This window comes from Schistocerca serialis, unplaced genomic scaffold (assembly GCF_023864345.2).
Source record: "Schistocerca serialis cubense isolate TAMUIC-IGC-003099 unplaced genomic scaffold, iqSchSeri2.2 HiC_scaffold_758, whole genome shotgun sequence".
NCBI classification, from domain to species: Eukaryota; Metazoa; Arthropoda; class Insecta; order Orthoptera; family Acrididae; genus Schistocerca; species Schistocerca serialis.
The window spans coordinates 72417-84140 of NW_026048362.1; the positions used below are offsets into that span (position 1 = coordinate 72417).

The window sequence follows — 11724 nt, forward strand, 5'->3', positions numbered from 1 at the left end:
ACTGCTCTCCCACTGGAAGCGTCCCTTTAGGCCATCCACAGCAAGAAAAAGCCGTGCCCGCCGCATGGTAGCGACGCCACTTGTCTGTAGCTGTCGCAGTTAAGGAGACAGCGTCAAGAGACGTTTTCGTGCCGTGACCAGGTTTCGAACCTGGGCTTTCCGTAACCACTAAATTATCGTAGCTGTAACTGTCAGGCGGAGCTAGAATGCTCCATGTGTCAAACATATGTGAGCTCAAGGAGGTTACACTTGAAGAAAAAGCGGCAGGTTAACGCGATCACAGCGAAACCCCCGACAGCTACAGGACTCGAAACCGCGCCAACAGAGAGACTGTGGTGCCTTAAACCAGCGCCTTAAAGCGCTCGGCCACGCTACATGCGCTGCTTGGTGCGCCAGTGTTCCTAGCATTTGTACAAACAGTGCACGCCACAGCTTCCTGTTCTGCTGGGACTGGCTGCTCATCCATCGCACTTCAAACAACTGCCCTTTTCGACTACAGAGAGCAGCGGACGTCTGCGCTCTGGGAGGCGACATTACGTGTTGGGGATGAAGTGGTAGTGCAAACTGCGGCCTGCGGAACACGAGTGAAAAAATCAAGAGAGTACTGTCATTTCGAGTACTCGTCATTGCAACGGCAGCAAGGCAAAACTTTCAAAATTGCCGTGACCAGGATTCGAACCTGGGTTATTGCGGCCACAACGCAATGTCCTAACCACTAGACGATCACGGCCATGGCCACGGAGGCGCCCGCGAAGGCAGCTGGCTGTAATGCAAGTGGCGATACCCAGCAAAGCCTAGGCCAAGGTGTACGCCACAGCAGTGTCAGACACGGTCTCCATCACATGTATACGAGCAAATGAACGTGCCTGCGCTGTCAGGACACTAACTACAGTGGTTAGCTGCATTCACCTCCGTGGCAATGTCTTGCAGTCCCCCAAGCCTCTTGACTACAGGTATGTGGCTGGATAACAAGTGGATAGACGCTTCATCTCTCTCGCCGTCAGGTGTTGCCGTGAATCATACTTAACGTAGCTTTCTGCACGCGTCAGCGTAGCGTCAGTCGAGCAAAGTCGAGACAAGTCGCATAAGAGGAGCAACAAAAACGCGCAATTCCGGTACCGGGAATCGAACCCGGGCCTCCTGGGTGAGAGCCAGGTATCCTAGCCACTAGACCACACCGGATAACGACGGCAGTGCTCTTTCCAGCGAACGCAGCAGCCACGCACGGTTAACTGACGACAACTGTAAAAAATCCACTCTCTCGCGTTATAGAACGGCGTGCTCCGGACGCATTTCGTGGAGACGAACGCCAGCAATGATGAGAGCAAAAGGTGCCTACAAATGCTGTCGTTGCACCACGCACTGTTCTACGACCATTCACCAAGCAGACGCTCACGCCTTGTTGTGCTGCTTCCTTTGCGGGCAATGAGTGCATCTGCCTTCGACACAGGAAACATTACACGCTTGGCAGCTGTGGGATTGGAACCCACGCCTCCGAAGAGAATGGTGCCTGACACCAGCGCCTTAGACCGCTCGGCCACGCTACCTACACAACACGCGCGTCACAAGAGCTGCGTCCTACCCCACGAGAACACACCGCAACGGCACAAAAATGAGACGTAAAAAGTGGCAACGGTGGGATTCGAACCCACGCCTCCGAAGAGACTGGTGCCTAAAACCAGCGCCTTAGACCGCTCGGCCACGTTACCGTTGCAGCAGCAGCGGCAAAACGTTTCCTTTGTACTACAAAGATCACTTCGAAATGGAAGTATCTTGGCATGTATTTCCACTGCTCTCCCACTGGAAGCGTCCCTTTAGGCCATCCACAGCAAGAAAAAGCCGTGCCCGCCGCATGGTAGCGACGCCACTTGTCTGTAGCTGTCGCAGTTAAGGAGACAGCGTCAAGAGACGTTTTCGTGCCGTGACCAGGTTTCGAACCTGGGCTTTCCGTAACCACTAAATTATCGTAGCTGTAACTGTCAGGCGGAGCTAGAATGCTCCATGTGTCAAACATATGTGAGCTCAAGGAGGTTACACTTGAAGAAAAAGCGGCAGGTTAACGCGATCACAGCGAAACCCCCGACAGCTACAGGACTCGAAACCGCGCCAACAGAGAGACTGGTGCCTTAAACCAGCGCCTTAAAGCGCTCGGCCACGCTACATGCGCTGCTTGGTGCGCCAGTGTTCCTAGCATTTGTACAAACAGTGCACGCCACAGCTTCCTGTTCTGCTGGGACTGGCTGCTCATCCATCGCACTTCAAACAACTGCCCTTTTCGACTACAGAGAGCAGCGGACGTCTGCGCTCTGGGAGGCGACATTACGTGTTGGGGATGAAGTGGTAGTGCAAACTGCGGCCTGCGGAACACGAGTGAAAAAATCAAGAGAGTACTGTCATTTCGAGTACTCGTCATTGCAACGGCAGCAAGGCAAAACTTTCAAAATTGCCGTGACCAGGATTCGAACCTGGGTTATTGCGGCCACAACGCAATGTCCTAACCACTAGACGATCACGGCCATGGCCACGGAGGCGCCCGCGAAGGCAGCTGGCTGTAATGCAAGTGGCGATACCCAGCAAAGCCTAGGCCAAGGTGTACGCCACAGCAGTGTCAGACACGGTCTCCATCACATGTATACGAGCAAATGAACGTGCCTGCGCTGTCAGGACACTAACTACAGTGGTTAGCTGCATTCACCTCCGTGGCAATGTCTTGCAGTCCCCCAAGCCTCTTGACTACAGGTATGTGGCTGGATAACAAGTGGATAGACGCTTCATCTCTCTCGCCGTCAGGTGTTGCCGTGAATCATACTTAACGTAGCTTTCTGCACGCGTCAGCGTAGCGTCAGTCGAGCAAAGTCGAGACAAGTCGCATAAGAGGAGCAACAAAAACGCGCAATTCCGGTACCGGGAATCGAACCCGGGCCTCCTGGGTGAGAGCCAGGTATCCTAGCCACTAGACCACACCGGATAACGACGGCAGTGCTCTTTCCAGCGAACGCAGCAGCCACGCACGGTTAACTGACGACAACTGTAAAAAATCCACTCTCTCGCGTTATAGAACGGCGTGCTCCGGACGCATTTCGTGGAGACGAACGCCAGCAATGATGAGAGCAAAAGGTGCCTACAAATGCTGTCGTTGCACCACGCACTGTTCTACGACCATTCACCAAGCAGACGCTCACGCCTTGTTGTGCTGCTTCCTTTGCGGGCAATGAGTGCATCTGCCTTCGACACAGGAAACATTACACGCTTGGCAGCTGTGGGATTGGAACCCACGCCTCCGAAGAGAATGGTGCCTGACACCAGCGCCTTAGACCGCTCGGCCACGCTACCTACACAACACGCGCGTCACAAGAGCTGCGTCCTACCCCACGAGAACACACCGCAACGGCACAAAAATGAGACGTAAAAAGTGGCAACGGTGGGATTCGAACCCACGCCTCCGAAGAGACTGGTGCCTAAAACCAGCGCCTTAGACCGCTCGGCCACGTTACCGTTGCAGCAGCAGCGGCAAAACGTTTCCTTTGTACTACAAAGATCACTTCGAAATGGAAGTATCTTGGCATGTATTTCCACTGCTCTCCCACTGGAAGCGTCCCTTTAGGCCATCCACAGCAAGAAAAAGCCGTGCCCGCCGCATGGTAGCGACGCCACTTGTCTGTAGCTGTCGCAGTTAAGGAGACAGCGTCAAGAGACGTTTTCGTGCCGTGACCAGGTTTCGAACCTGGGCTTTCCGTAACCACTAAATTATCGTAGCTGTAACTGTCAGGCGGAGCTAGAATGCTCCATGTGTCAAACATATGTGAGCTCAAGGAGGTTACACTTGAAGAAAAAGCGGCAGGTTAACGCGATCACAGCGAAACCCCCGACAGCTACAGGACTCGAAACCGCGCCAACAGAGAGACTGGTGCCTTAAACCAGCGCCTTAAAGCGCTCGGCCACGCTACATGCGCTGCTTGGTGCGCCAGTGTTCCTAGCATTTGTACAAACAGTGCACGCCACAGCTTCCTGTTCTGCTGGGACTGGCTGCTCATCCATCGCACTTCAAACAACTGCCCTTTTCGACTACAGAGAGCAGCGGACGTCTGCGCTCTGGGAGGCGACATTACGTGTTGGGGATGAAGTGGTAGTGCAAACTGCGGCCTGCGGAACACGAGTGAAAAAATCAAGAGAGTACTGTCATTTCGAGTACTCGTCATTGCAACGGCAGCAAGGCAAAACTTTCAAAATTGCCGTGACCAGGATTCGAACCTGGGTTATTGCGGCCACAACGCAATGTCCTAACCACTAGACGATCACGGCCATGGCCACGGAGGCGCCCGCGAAGGCAGCTGGCTGTAATGCAAGTGGCGATACCCAGCAAAGCCTAGGCCAAGGTGTACGCCACAGCAGTGTCAGACACGGTCTCCATCACATGTATACGAGCAAATGAACGTGCCTGCGCTGTCAGGACACTAACTACAGTGGTTAGCTGCATTCACCTCCGTGGCAATGTCTTGCAGTCCCCCAAGCCTCTTGACTACAGGTATGTGGCTGGATAACAAGTGGATAGACGCTTCATCTCTCTCGCCGTCAGGTGTTGCCGTGAATCATACTTAACGTAGCTTTCTGCACGCGTCAGCGTAGCGTCAGTCGAGCAAAGTCGAGACAAGTCGCATAAGAGGAGCAACAAAAACGCGCAATTCCGGTACCGGGAATCGAACCCGGGCCTCCTGGGTGAGAGCCAGGTATCCTAGCCACTAGACCACACCGGATAACGACGGCAGTGCTCTTTCCAGCGAACGCAGCAGCCACGCACGGTTAACTGACGACAACTGTAAAAAATCCACTCTCTCGCGTTATAGAACGGCGTGCTCCGGACGCATTTCGTGGAGACGAACGCCAGCAATGATGAGAGCAAAAGGTGCCTACAAATGCTGTCGTTGCACCACGCACTGTTCTACGACCATTCACCAAGCAGACGCTCACGCCTTGTTGTGCTGCTTCCTTTGCGGGCAATGAGTGCATCTGCCTTCGACACAGGAAACATTACACGCTTGGCAGCTGTGGGATTGGAACCCACGCCTCCGAAGAGAATGGTGCCTGACACCAGCGCCTTAGACCGCTCGGCCACGCTACCTACACAACACGCGCGTCACAAGAGCTGCGTCCTACCCCACGAGAACACACCGCAACGGCACAAAAATGAGACGTAAAAAGTGGCAACGGTGGGATTCGAACCCACGCCTCCGAAGAGACTGGTGCCTAAAACCAGCGCCTTAGACCGCTCGGCCACGTTACCGTTGCAGCAGCAGCGGCAAAACGTTTCCTTTGTACTACAAAGATCACTTCGAAATGGAAGTATCTTGGCATGTATTTCCACTGCTCTCCCACTGGAAGCGTCCCTTTAGGCCATCCACAGCAAGAAAAAGCCGTGCCCGCCGCATGGTAGCGACGCCACTTGTCTGTAGCTGTCGCAGTTAAGGAGACAGCGTCAAGAGACGTTTTCGTGCCGTGACCAGGTTTCGAACCTGGGCTTTCCGTAACCACTAAATTATCGTAGCTGTAACTGTCAGGCGGAGCTAGAATGCTCCATGTGTCAAACATATGTGAGCTCAAGGAGGTTACACTTGAAGAAAAAGCGGCAGGTTAACGCGATCACAGCGAAACCCCCGACAGCTACAGGACTCGAAACCGCGCCAACAGAGAGACTGGTGCCTTAAACCAGCGCCTTAAAGCGCTCGGCCACGCTACATGCGCTGCTTGGTGCGCCAGTGTTCCTAGCATTTGTACAAACAGTGCACGCCACAGCTTCCTGTTCTGCTGGGACTGGCTGCTCATCCATCGCACTTCAAACAACTGCCCTTTTCGACTACAGAGAGCAGCGGACGTCTGCGCTCTGGGAGGCGACATTACGTGTTGGGGATGAAGTGGTAGTGCAAACTGCGGCCTGCGGAACACGAGTGAAAAAATCAAGAGAGTACTGTCATTTCGAGTACTCGTCATTGCAACGGCAGCAAGGCAAAACTTTCAAAATTGCCGTGACCAGGATTCGAACCTGGGTTATTGCGGCCACAACGCAATGTCCTAACCACTAGACGATCACGGCCATGGCCACGGAGGCGCCCGCGAAGGCAGCTGGCTGTAATGCAAGTGGCGATACCCAGCAAAGCCTAGGCCAAGGTGTACGCCACAGCAGTGTCAGACACGGTCTCCATCACATGTATACGAGCAAATGAACGTGCCTGCGCTGTCAGGACACTAACTACAGTGGTTAGCTGCATTCACCTCCGTGGCAATGTCTTGCAGTCCCCCAAGCCTCTTGACTACAGGTATGTGGCTGGATAACAAGTGGATAGACGCTTCATCTCTCTCGCCGTCAGGTGTTGCCGTGAATCATACTTAACGTAGCTTTCTGCACGCGTCAGCGTAGCGTCAGTCGAGCAAAGTCGAGACAAGTCGCATAAGAGGAGCAACAAAAACGCGCAATTCCGGTACCGGGAATCGAACCCGGGCCTCCTGGGTGAGAGCCAGGTATCCTAGCCACTAGACCACACCGGATAACGACGGCAGTGCTCTTTCCAGCGAACGCAGCAGCCACGCACGGTTAACTGACGACAACTGTAAAAAATCCACTCTCTCGCGTTATAGAACGGCGTGCTCCGGACGCATTTCGTGGAGACGAACGCCAGCAATGATGAGAGCAAAAGGTGCCTACAAATGCTGTCGTTGCACCACGCACTGTTCTACGACCATTCACCAAGCAGACGCTCACGCCTTGTTGTGCTGCTTCCTTTGCGGGCAATGAGTGCATCTGCCTTCGACACAGGAAACATTACACGCTTGGCAGCTGTGGGATTGGAACCCACGCCTCCGAAGAGAATGGTGCCTGACACCAGCGCCTTAGACCGCTCGGCCACGCTACCTACACAACACGCGCGTCACAAGAGCTGCGTCCTACCCCACGAGAACACACCGCAACGGCACAAAAATGAGACGTAAAAAGTGGCAACGGTGGGATTCGAACCCACGCCTCCGAAGAGACTGGTGCCTAAAACCAGCGCCTTAGACCGCTCGGCCACGTTACCGTTGCAGCAGCAGCGGCAAAACGTTTCCTTTGTACTACAAAGATCACTTCGAAATGGAAGTATCTTGGCATGTATTTCCACTGCTCTCCCACTGGAAGCGTCCCTTTAGGCCATCCACAGCAAGAAAAAGCCGTGCCCGCCGCATGGTAGCGACGCCACTTGTCTGTAGCTGTCGCAGTTAAGGAGACAGCGTCAAGAGACGTTTTCGTGCCGTGACCAGGTTTCGAACCTGGGCTTTCCGTAACCACTAAATTATCGTAGCTGTAACTGTCAGGCGGAGCTAGAATGCTCCATGTGTCAAACATATGTGAGCTCAAGGAGGTTACACTTGAAGAAAAAGCGGCAGGTTAACGCGATCACAGCGAAACCCCCGACAGCTACAGGACTCGAAACCGCGCCAACAGAGAGACTGGTGCCTTAAACCAGCGCCTTAAAGCGCTCGGCCACGCTACATGCGCTGCTTGGTGCGCCAGTGTTCCTAGCATTTGTACAAACAGTGCACGCCACAGCTTCCTGTTCTGCTGGGACTGGCTGCTCATCCATCGCACTTCAAACAACTGCCCTTTTCGACTACAGAGAGCAGCGGACGTCTGCGCTCTGGGAGGCGACATTACGTGTTGGGGATGAAGTGGTAGTGCAAACTGCGGCCTGCGGAACACGAGTGAAAAAATCAAGAGAGTACTGTCATTTCGAGTACTCGTCATTGCAACGGCAGCAAGGCAAAACTTTCAAAATTGCCGTGACCAGGATTCGAACCTGGGTTATTGCGGCCACAACGCAATGTCCTAACCACTAGACGATCACGGCCATGGCCACGGAGGCGCCCGCGAAGGCAGCTGGCTGTAATGCAAGTGGCGATACCCAGCAAAGCCTAGGCCAAGGTGTACGCCACAGCAGTGTCAGACACGGTCTCCATCACATGTATACGAGCAAATGAACGTGCCTGCGCTGTCAGGACACTAACTACAGTGGTTAGCTGCATTCACCTCACCGTGGCAATGTCTTGCAGTCCCCCAAGCCTCTTGACTACAGGTATGTGGCTGGATAACAAGTGGATAGACGCTTCATCTCTCTCGCCGTCAGGTGTTGCCGTGAATCATACTTAACGTAGCTTTCTGCACGCGTCAGCGTAGCGTCAGTCGAGCAAAGTCGAGACAAGTCGCATAAGAGGAGCAACAAAAACGCGCAATTCCGGTACCGGGAATCGAACCCGGGCCTCCTGGGTGAGAGCCAGGTATCCTAGCCACTAGACCACACCGGATAACGACGGCAGTGCTCTTTCCAGCGAACGCAGCAGCCACGCACGGTTAACTGACGACAACTGTAAAAAATCCACTCTCTCGCGTTATAGAACGGCGTGCTCCGGACGCATTTCGTGGAGACGAACGCCAGCAATGATGAGAGCAAAAGGTGCCTACAAATGCTGTCGTTGCACCACGCACTGTTCTACGACCATTCACCAAGCAGACGCTCACGCCTTGTTGTGCTGCTTCCTTTGCGGGCAATGAGTGCATCTGCCTTCGACACAGGAAACATTACACGCTTGGCAGCTGTGGGATTGGAACCCACGCCTCCGAAGAGAATGGTGCCTGACACCAGCGCCTTAGACCGCTCGGCCACGCTACCTACACAACACGCGCGTCACAAGAGCTGCGTCCTACCCCACGAGAACACACCGCAACGGCACAAAAATGAGACGTAAAAAGTGGCAACGGTGGGATTCGAACCCACGCCTCCGAAGAGACTGGTGCCTAAAACCAGCGCCTTAGACCGCTCGGCCACGTTACCGTTGCAGCAGCAGCGGCAAAACGTTTCCTTTGTACTACAAAGATCACTTCGAAATGGAAGTATCTTGGCATGTATTTCCACTGCTCTCCCACTGGAAGCGTCCCTTTAGGCCATCCACAGCAAGAAAAAGCCGTGCCCGCCGCATGGTAGCGACGCCACTTGTCTGTAGCTGTCGCAGTTAAGGAGACAGCGTCAAGAGACGTTTTCGTGCCGTGACCAGGTTTCGAACCTGGGCTTTCCGTAACCACTAAATTATCGTAGCTGTAACTGTCAGGCGGAGCTAGAATGCTCCATGTGTCAAACATATGTGAGCTCAAGGAGGTTACACTTGAAGAAAAAGCGGCAGGTTAACGCGATCACAGCGAAACCCCCGACAGCTACAGGACTCGAAACCGCGCCAACAGAGAGACTGGTGCCTTAAACCAGCGCCTTAAAGCGCTCGGCCACGCTACATGCGCTGCTTGGTGCGCCAGTGTTCCTAGCATTTGTACAAACAGTGCACGCCACAGCTTCCTGTTCTGCTGGGACTGGCTGCTCATCCATCGCACTTCAAACAACTGCCCTTTTCGACTACAGAGAGCAGCGGACGTCTGCGCTCTGGGAGGCGACATTACGTGTTGGGGATGAAGTGGTAGTGCAAACTGCGGCCTGCGGAACACGAGTGAAAAAATCAAGAGAGTACTGTCATTTCGAGTACTCGTCATTGCAACGGCAGCAAGGCAAAACTTTCAAAATTGCCGTGACCAGGATTCGAACCTGGGTTATTGCGGCCACAACGCAATGTCCTAACCACTAGACGATCACGGCCATGGCCACGGAGGCGCCCGCGAAGGCAGCTGGCTGTAATGCAAGTGGCGATACCCAGCAAAGCCTAGGCCAAGGTGTACGCCACAGCAGTGTCAGACACGGTCTCCATCACATGTATACGAGCAAATGAACGTGCCTGCGCTGTCAGGACACTAACTACAGTGGTTAGCTGCATTCACCTCCGTGGCAATGTCTTGCAGTCCCCCAAGCCTCTTGACTACAGGTATGTGGCTGGATAACAAGTGGATAGACGCTTCATCTCTCTCGCCGTCAGGTGTTGCCGTGAATCATACTTAACGTAGCTTTCTGCACGCGTCAGCGTAGCGTCAGTCGAGCAAAGTCGAGACAAGTCGCATAAGAGGAGCAACAAAAACGCGCAATTCCGGTACCGGGAATCGAACCCGGGCCTCCTGGGTGAGAGCCAGGTATCCTAGCCACTAGACCACACCGGATAACGACGGCAGTGCTCTTTCCAGCGAACGCAGCAGCCACGCACGGTTAACTGACGACAACTGTAAAAAATCCACTCTCTCGCGTTATAGAACGGCGTGCTCCGGACGCATTTCGTGGAGACGAACGCCAGCAATGATGAGAGCAAAAGGTGCCTACAAATGCTGTCGTTGCACCACGCACTGTTCTACGACCATTCACCAAGCAGACGCTCACGCCTTGTTGTGCTGCTTCCTTTGCGGGCAATGAGTGCATCTGCCTTCGACACAGGAAACATTACACGCTTGGCAGCTGTGGGATTGGAACCCACGCCTCCGAAGAGAATGGTGCCTGACACCAGCGCCTTAGACCGCTCGGCCACGCTACCTACACAACACGCGCGTCACAAGAGCTGCGTCCTACCCCACGAGAACACACCGCAACGGCACAAAAATGAGACGTAAAAAGTGGCAACGGTGGGATTCGAACCCACGCCTCCGAAGAGACTGGTGCCTAAAACCAGCGCCTTAGACCGCTCGGCCACGTTACCGTTGCAGCAGCAGCGGCAAAACGTTTCCTTTGTACTACAAAGATCACTTCGAAATGGAAGTATCTTGGCATGTATTTCCACTGCTCTCCCACTGGAAGCGTCCCTTTAGGCCATCCACAGCAAGAAAAAGCCGTGCCCGCCGCATGGTAGCGACGCCACTTGTCTGTAGCTGTCGCAGTTAAGGAGACAGCGTCAAGAGACGTTTTCGTGCCGTGACCAGGTTTCGAACCTGGGCTTTCCGTAACCACTAAATTATCGTAGCTGTAACTGTCAGGCGGAGCTAGAATGCTCCATGTGTCAAACATATGTGAGCTCAAGGAGGTTACACTTGAAGAAAAAGCGGCAGGTTAACGCGATCACAGCGAAACCCCCGACAGCTACAGGACTCGAAACCGCGCCAACAGAGAGACTGGTGCCTTAAACCAGCGCCTTAAAGCGCTCGGCCACGCTACATGCGCTGCTTGGTGCGCCAGTGTTCCTAGCATTTGTACAAACAGTGCACGCCACAGCTTCCTGTTCTGCTGGGACTGGCTGCTCATCCATCGCACTTCAAACAACTGCCCTTTTCGACTACAGAGAGCAGCGGACGTCTGCGCTCTGGGAGGCGACATTACGTGTTGGGGATGAAGTGGTAGTGCAAACTGCGGCCTGCGGAACACGAGTGAAAAAATCAAGAGAGTACTGTCATTTCGAGTACTCGTCATTGCAACGGCAGCAAGGCAAAACTTTCAAAATTGCCGTGACCAGGATTCGAACCTGGGTTATTGCGGCCACAACGCAATGTCCTAACCACTAGACGATCACGGCCATGGCCACGGAGGCGCCCGCGAAGGCAGCTGGCTGTAATGCAAGTGGCGATACCCAGCAAAGCCTAGGCCAAGGTGTACGCCACAGCAGTGTCAGACACGGTCTCCATCACATGTATACGAGCAAATGAACGTGCCTGCGCTGTCAGGACACTAACTACAGTGGTTAGCTGCATTCACCTCCGTGGCAATGTCTTGCAGTCCCCCAAGCCTCTTGACTACAGGTATGTGGCTGGATAACAAGTGGATAGACGCTTCATCTCTCTCGCCGTCAGGT

At 54.0% G+C, this 11724-nt stretch overlaps 19 non-coding genes across 19 annotated transcripts; all 19 read right to left on the bottom strand.

Annotated features, from left to right (window-relative positions):
- Positions 1-658: 658 nt before the first annotated feature.
- On the bottom strand, positions 659-730 carry Trnah-gug (transfer RNA histidin (anticodon GUG)). Its single transcript has one exon. It is a non-coding gene; the product is annotated as a tRNA-His (tRNA).
- Positions 731-1110: 380 nt separating this feature from the next.
- Trnae-cuc (transfer RNA glutamic acid (anticodon CUC)) lies at positions 1111-1182 on the bottom strand. The gene has a single exon. It is a non-coding gene; the product is annotated as a tRNA-Glu (tRNA).
- Positions 1183-1627: 445 nt separating this feature from the next.
- On the bottom strand, positions 1628-1709 carry Trnal-uag (transfer RNA leucine (anticodon UAG)). The gene has a single exon. It is a non-coding gene; the product is annotated as a tRNA-Leu (tRNA).
- A 735-nt stretch (positions 1710-2444) lies between these two features.
- On the bottom strand, positions 2445-2516 carry Trnah-gug (transfer RNA histidin (anticodon GUG)). The gene has a single exon. It is a non-coding gene; the product is annotated as a tRNA-His (tRNA).
- A 380-nt stretch (positions 2517-2896) lies between these two features.
- On the bottom strand, positions 2897-2968 carry Trnae-cuc (transfer RNA glutamic acid (anticodon CUC)). Its single transcript has one exon. It is a non-coding gene; the product is annotated as a tRNA-Glu (tRNA).
- Positions 2969-3413: 445 nt separating this feature from the next.
- Positions 3414-3495, bottom strand: Trnal-uag (transfer RNA leucine (anticodon UAG)). The gene has a single exon. It is a non-coding gene; the product is annotated as a tRNA-Leu (tRNA).
- A 735-nt stretch (positions 3496-4230) lies between these two features.
- Trnah-gug (transfer RNA histidin (anticodon GUG)) lies at positions 4231-4302 on the bottom strand. The gene has a single exon. It is a non-coding gene; the product is annotated as a tRNA-His (tRNA).
- Positions 4303-4682: 380 nt separating this feature from the next.
- Positions 4683-4754, bottom strand: Trnae-cuc (transfer RNA glutamic acid (anticodon CUC)). Its single transcript has one exon. It is a non-coding gene; the product is annotated as a tRNA-Glu (tRNA).
- Positions 4755-5199: 445 nt separating this feature from the next.
- Trnal-uag (transfer RNA leucine (anticodon UAG)) lies at positions 5200-5281 on the bottom strand. The gene has a single exon. It is a non-coding gene; the product is annotated as a tRNA-Leu (tRNA).
- Positions 5282-6016: 735 nt separating this feature from the next.
- Positions 6017-6088, bottom strand: Trnah-gug (transfer RNA histidin (anticodon GUG)). The gene has a single exon. It is a non-coding gene; the product is annotated as a tRNA-His (tRNA).
- A 380-nt stretch (positions 6089-6468) lies between these two features.
- On the bottom strand, positions 6469-6540 carry Trnae-cuc (transfer RNA glutamic acid (anticodon CUC)). Its single transcript has one exon. It is a non-coding gene; the product is annotated as a tRNA-Glu (tRNA).
- A 445-nt stretch (positions 6541-6985) lies between these two features.
- Trnal-uag (transfer RNA leucine (anticodon UAG)) lies at positions 6986-7067 on the bottom strand. The gene has a single exon. It is a non-coding gene; the product is annotated as a tRNA-Leu (tRNA).
- A 735-nt stretch (positions 7068-7802) lies between these two features.
- Trnah-gug (transfer RNA histidin (anticodon GUG)) lies at positions 7803-7874 on the bottom strand. The gene has a single exon. It is a non-coding gene; the product is annotated as a tRNA-His (tRNA).
- A 382-nt stretch (positions 7875-8256) lies between these two features.
- Positions 8257-8328, bottom strand: Trnae-cuc (transfer RNA glutamic acid (anticodon CUC)). The gene has a single exon. It is a non-coding gene; the product is annotated as a tRNA-Glu (tRNA).
- Positions 8329-8773: 445 nt separating this feature from the next.
- Trnal-uag (transfer RNA leucine (anticodon UAG)) lies at positions 8774-8855 on the bottom strand. Its single transcript has one exon. It is a non-coding gene; the product is annotated as a tRNA-Leu (tRNA).
- Positions 8856-9590: 735 nt separating this feature from the next.
- Positions 9591-9662, bottom strand: Trnah-gug (transfer RNA histidin (anticodon GUG)). The gene has a single exon. It is a non-coding gene; the product is annotated as a tRNA-His (tRNA).
- A 380-nt stretch (positions 9663-10042) lies between these two features.
- Trnae-cuc (transfer RNA glutamic acid (anticodon CUC)) lies at positions 10043-10114 on the bottom strand. Its single transcript has one exon. It is a non-coding gene; the product is annotated as a tRNA-Glu (tRNA).
- Positions 10115-10559: 445 nt separating this feature from the next.
- Positions 10560-10641, bottom strand: Trnal-uag (transfer RNA leucine (anticodon UAG)). The gene has a single exon. It is a non-coding gene; the product is annotated as a tRNA-Leu (tRNA).
- A 735-nt stretch (positions 10642-11376) lies between these two features.
- On the bottom strand, positions 11377-11448 carry Trnah-gug (transfer RNA histidin (anticodon GUG)). The gene has a single exon. It is a non-coding gene; the product is annotated as a tRNA-His (tRNA).
- Between the last annotated feature and the right edge of the window lie 276 nt (positions 11449-11724).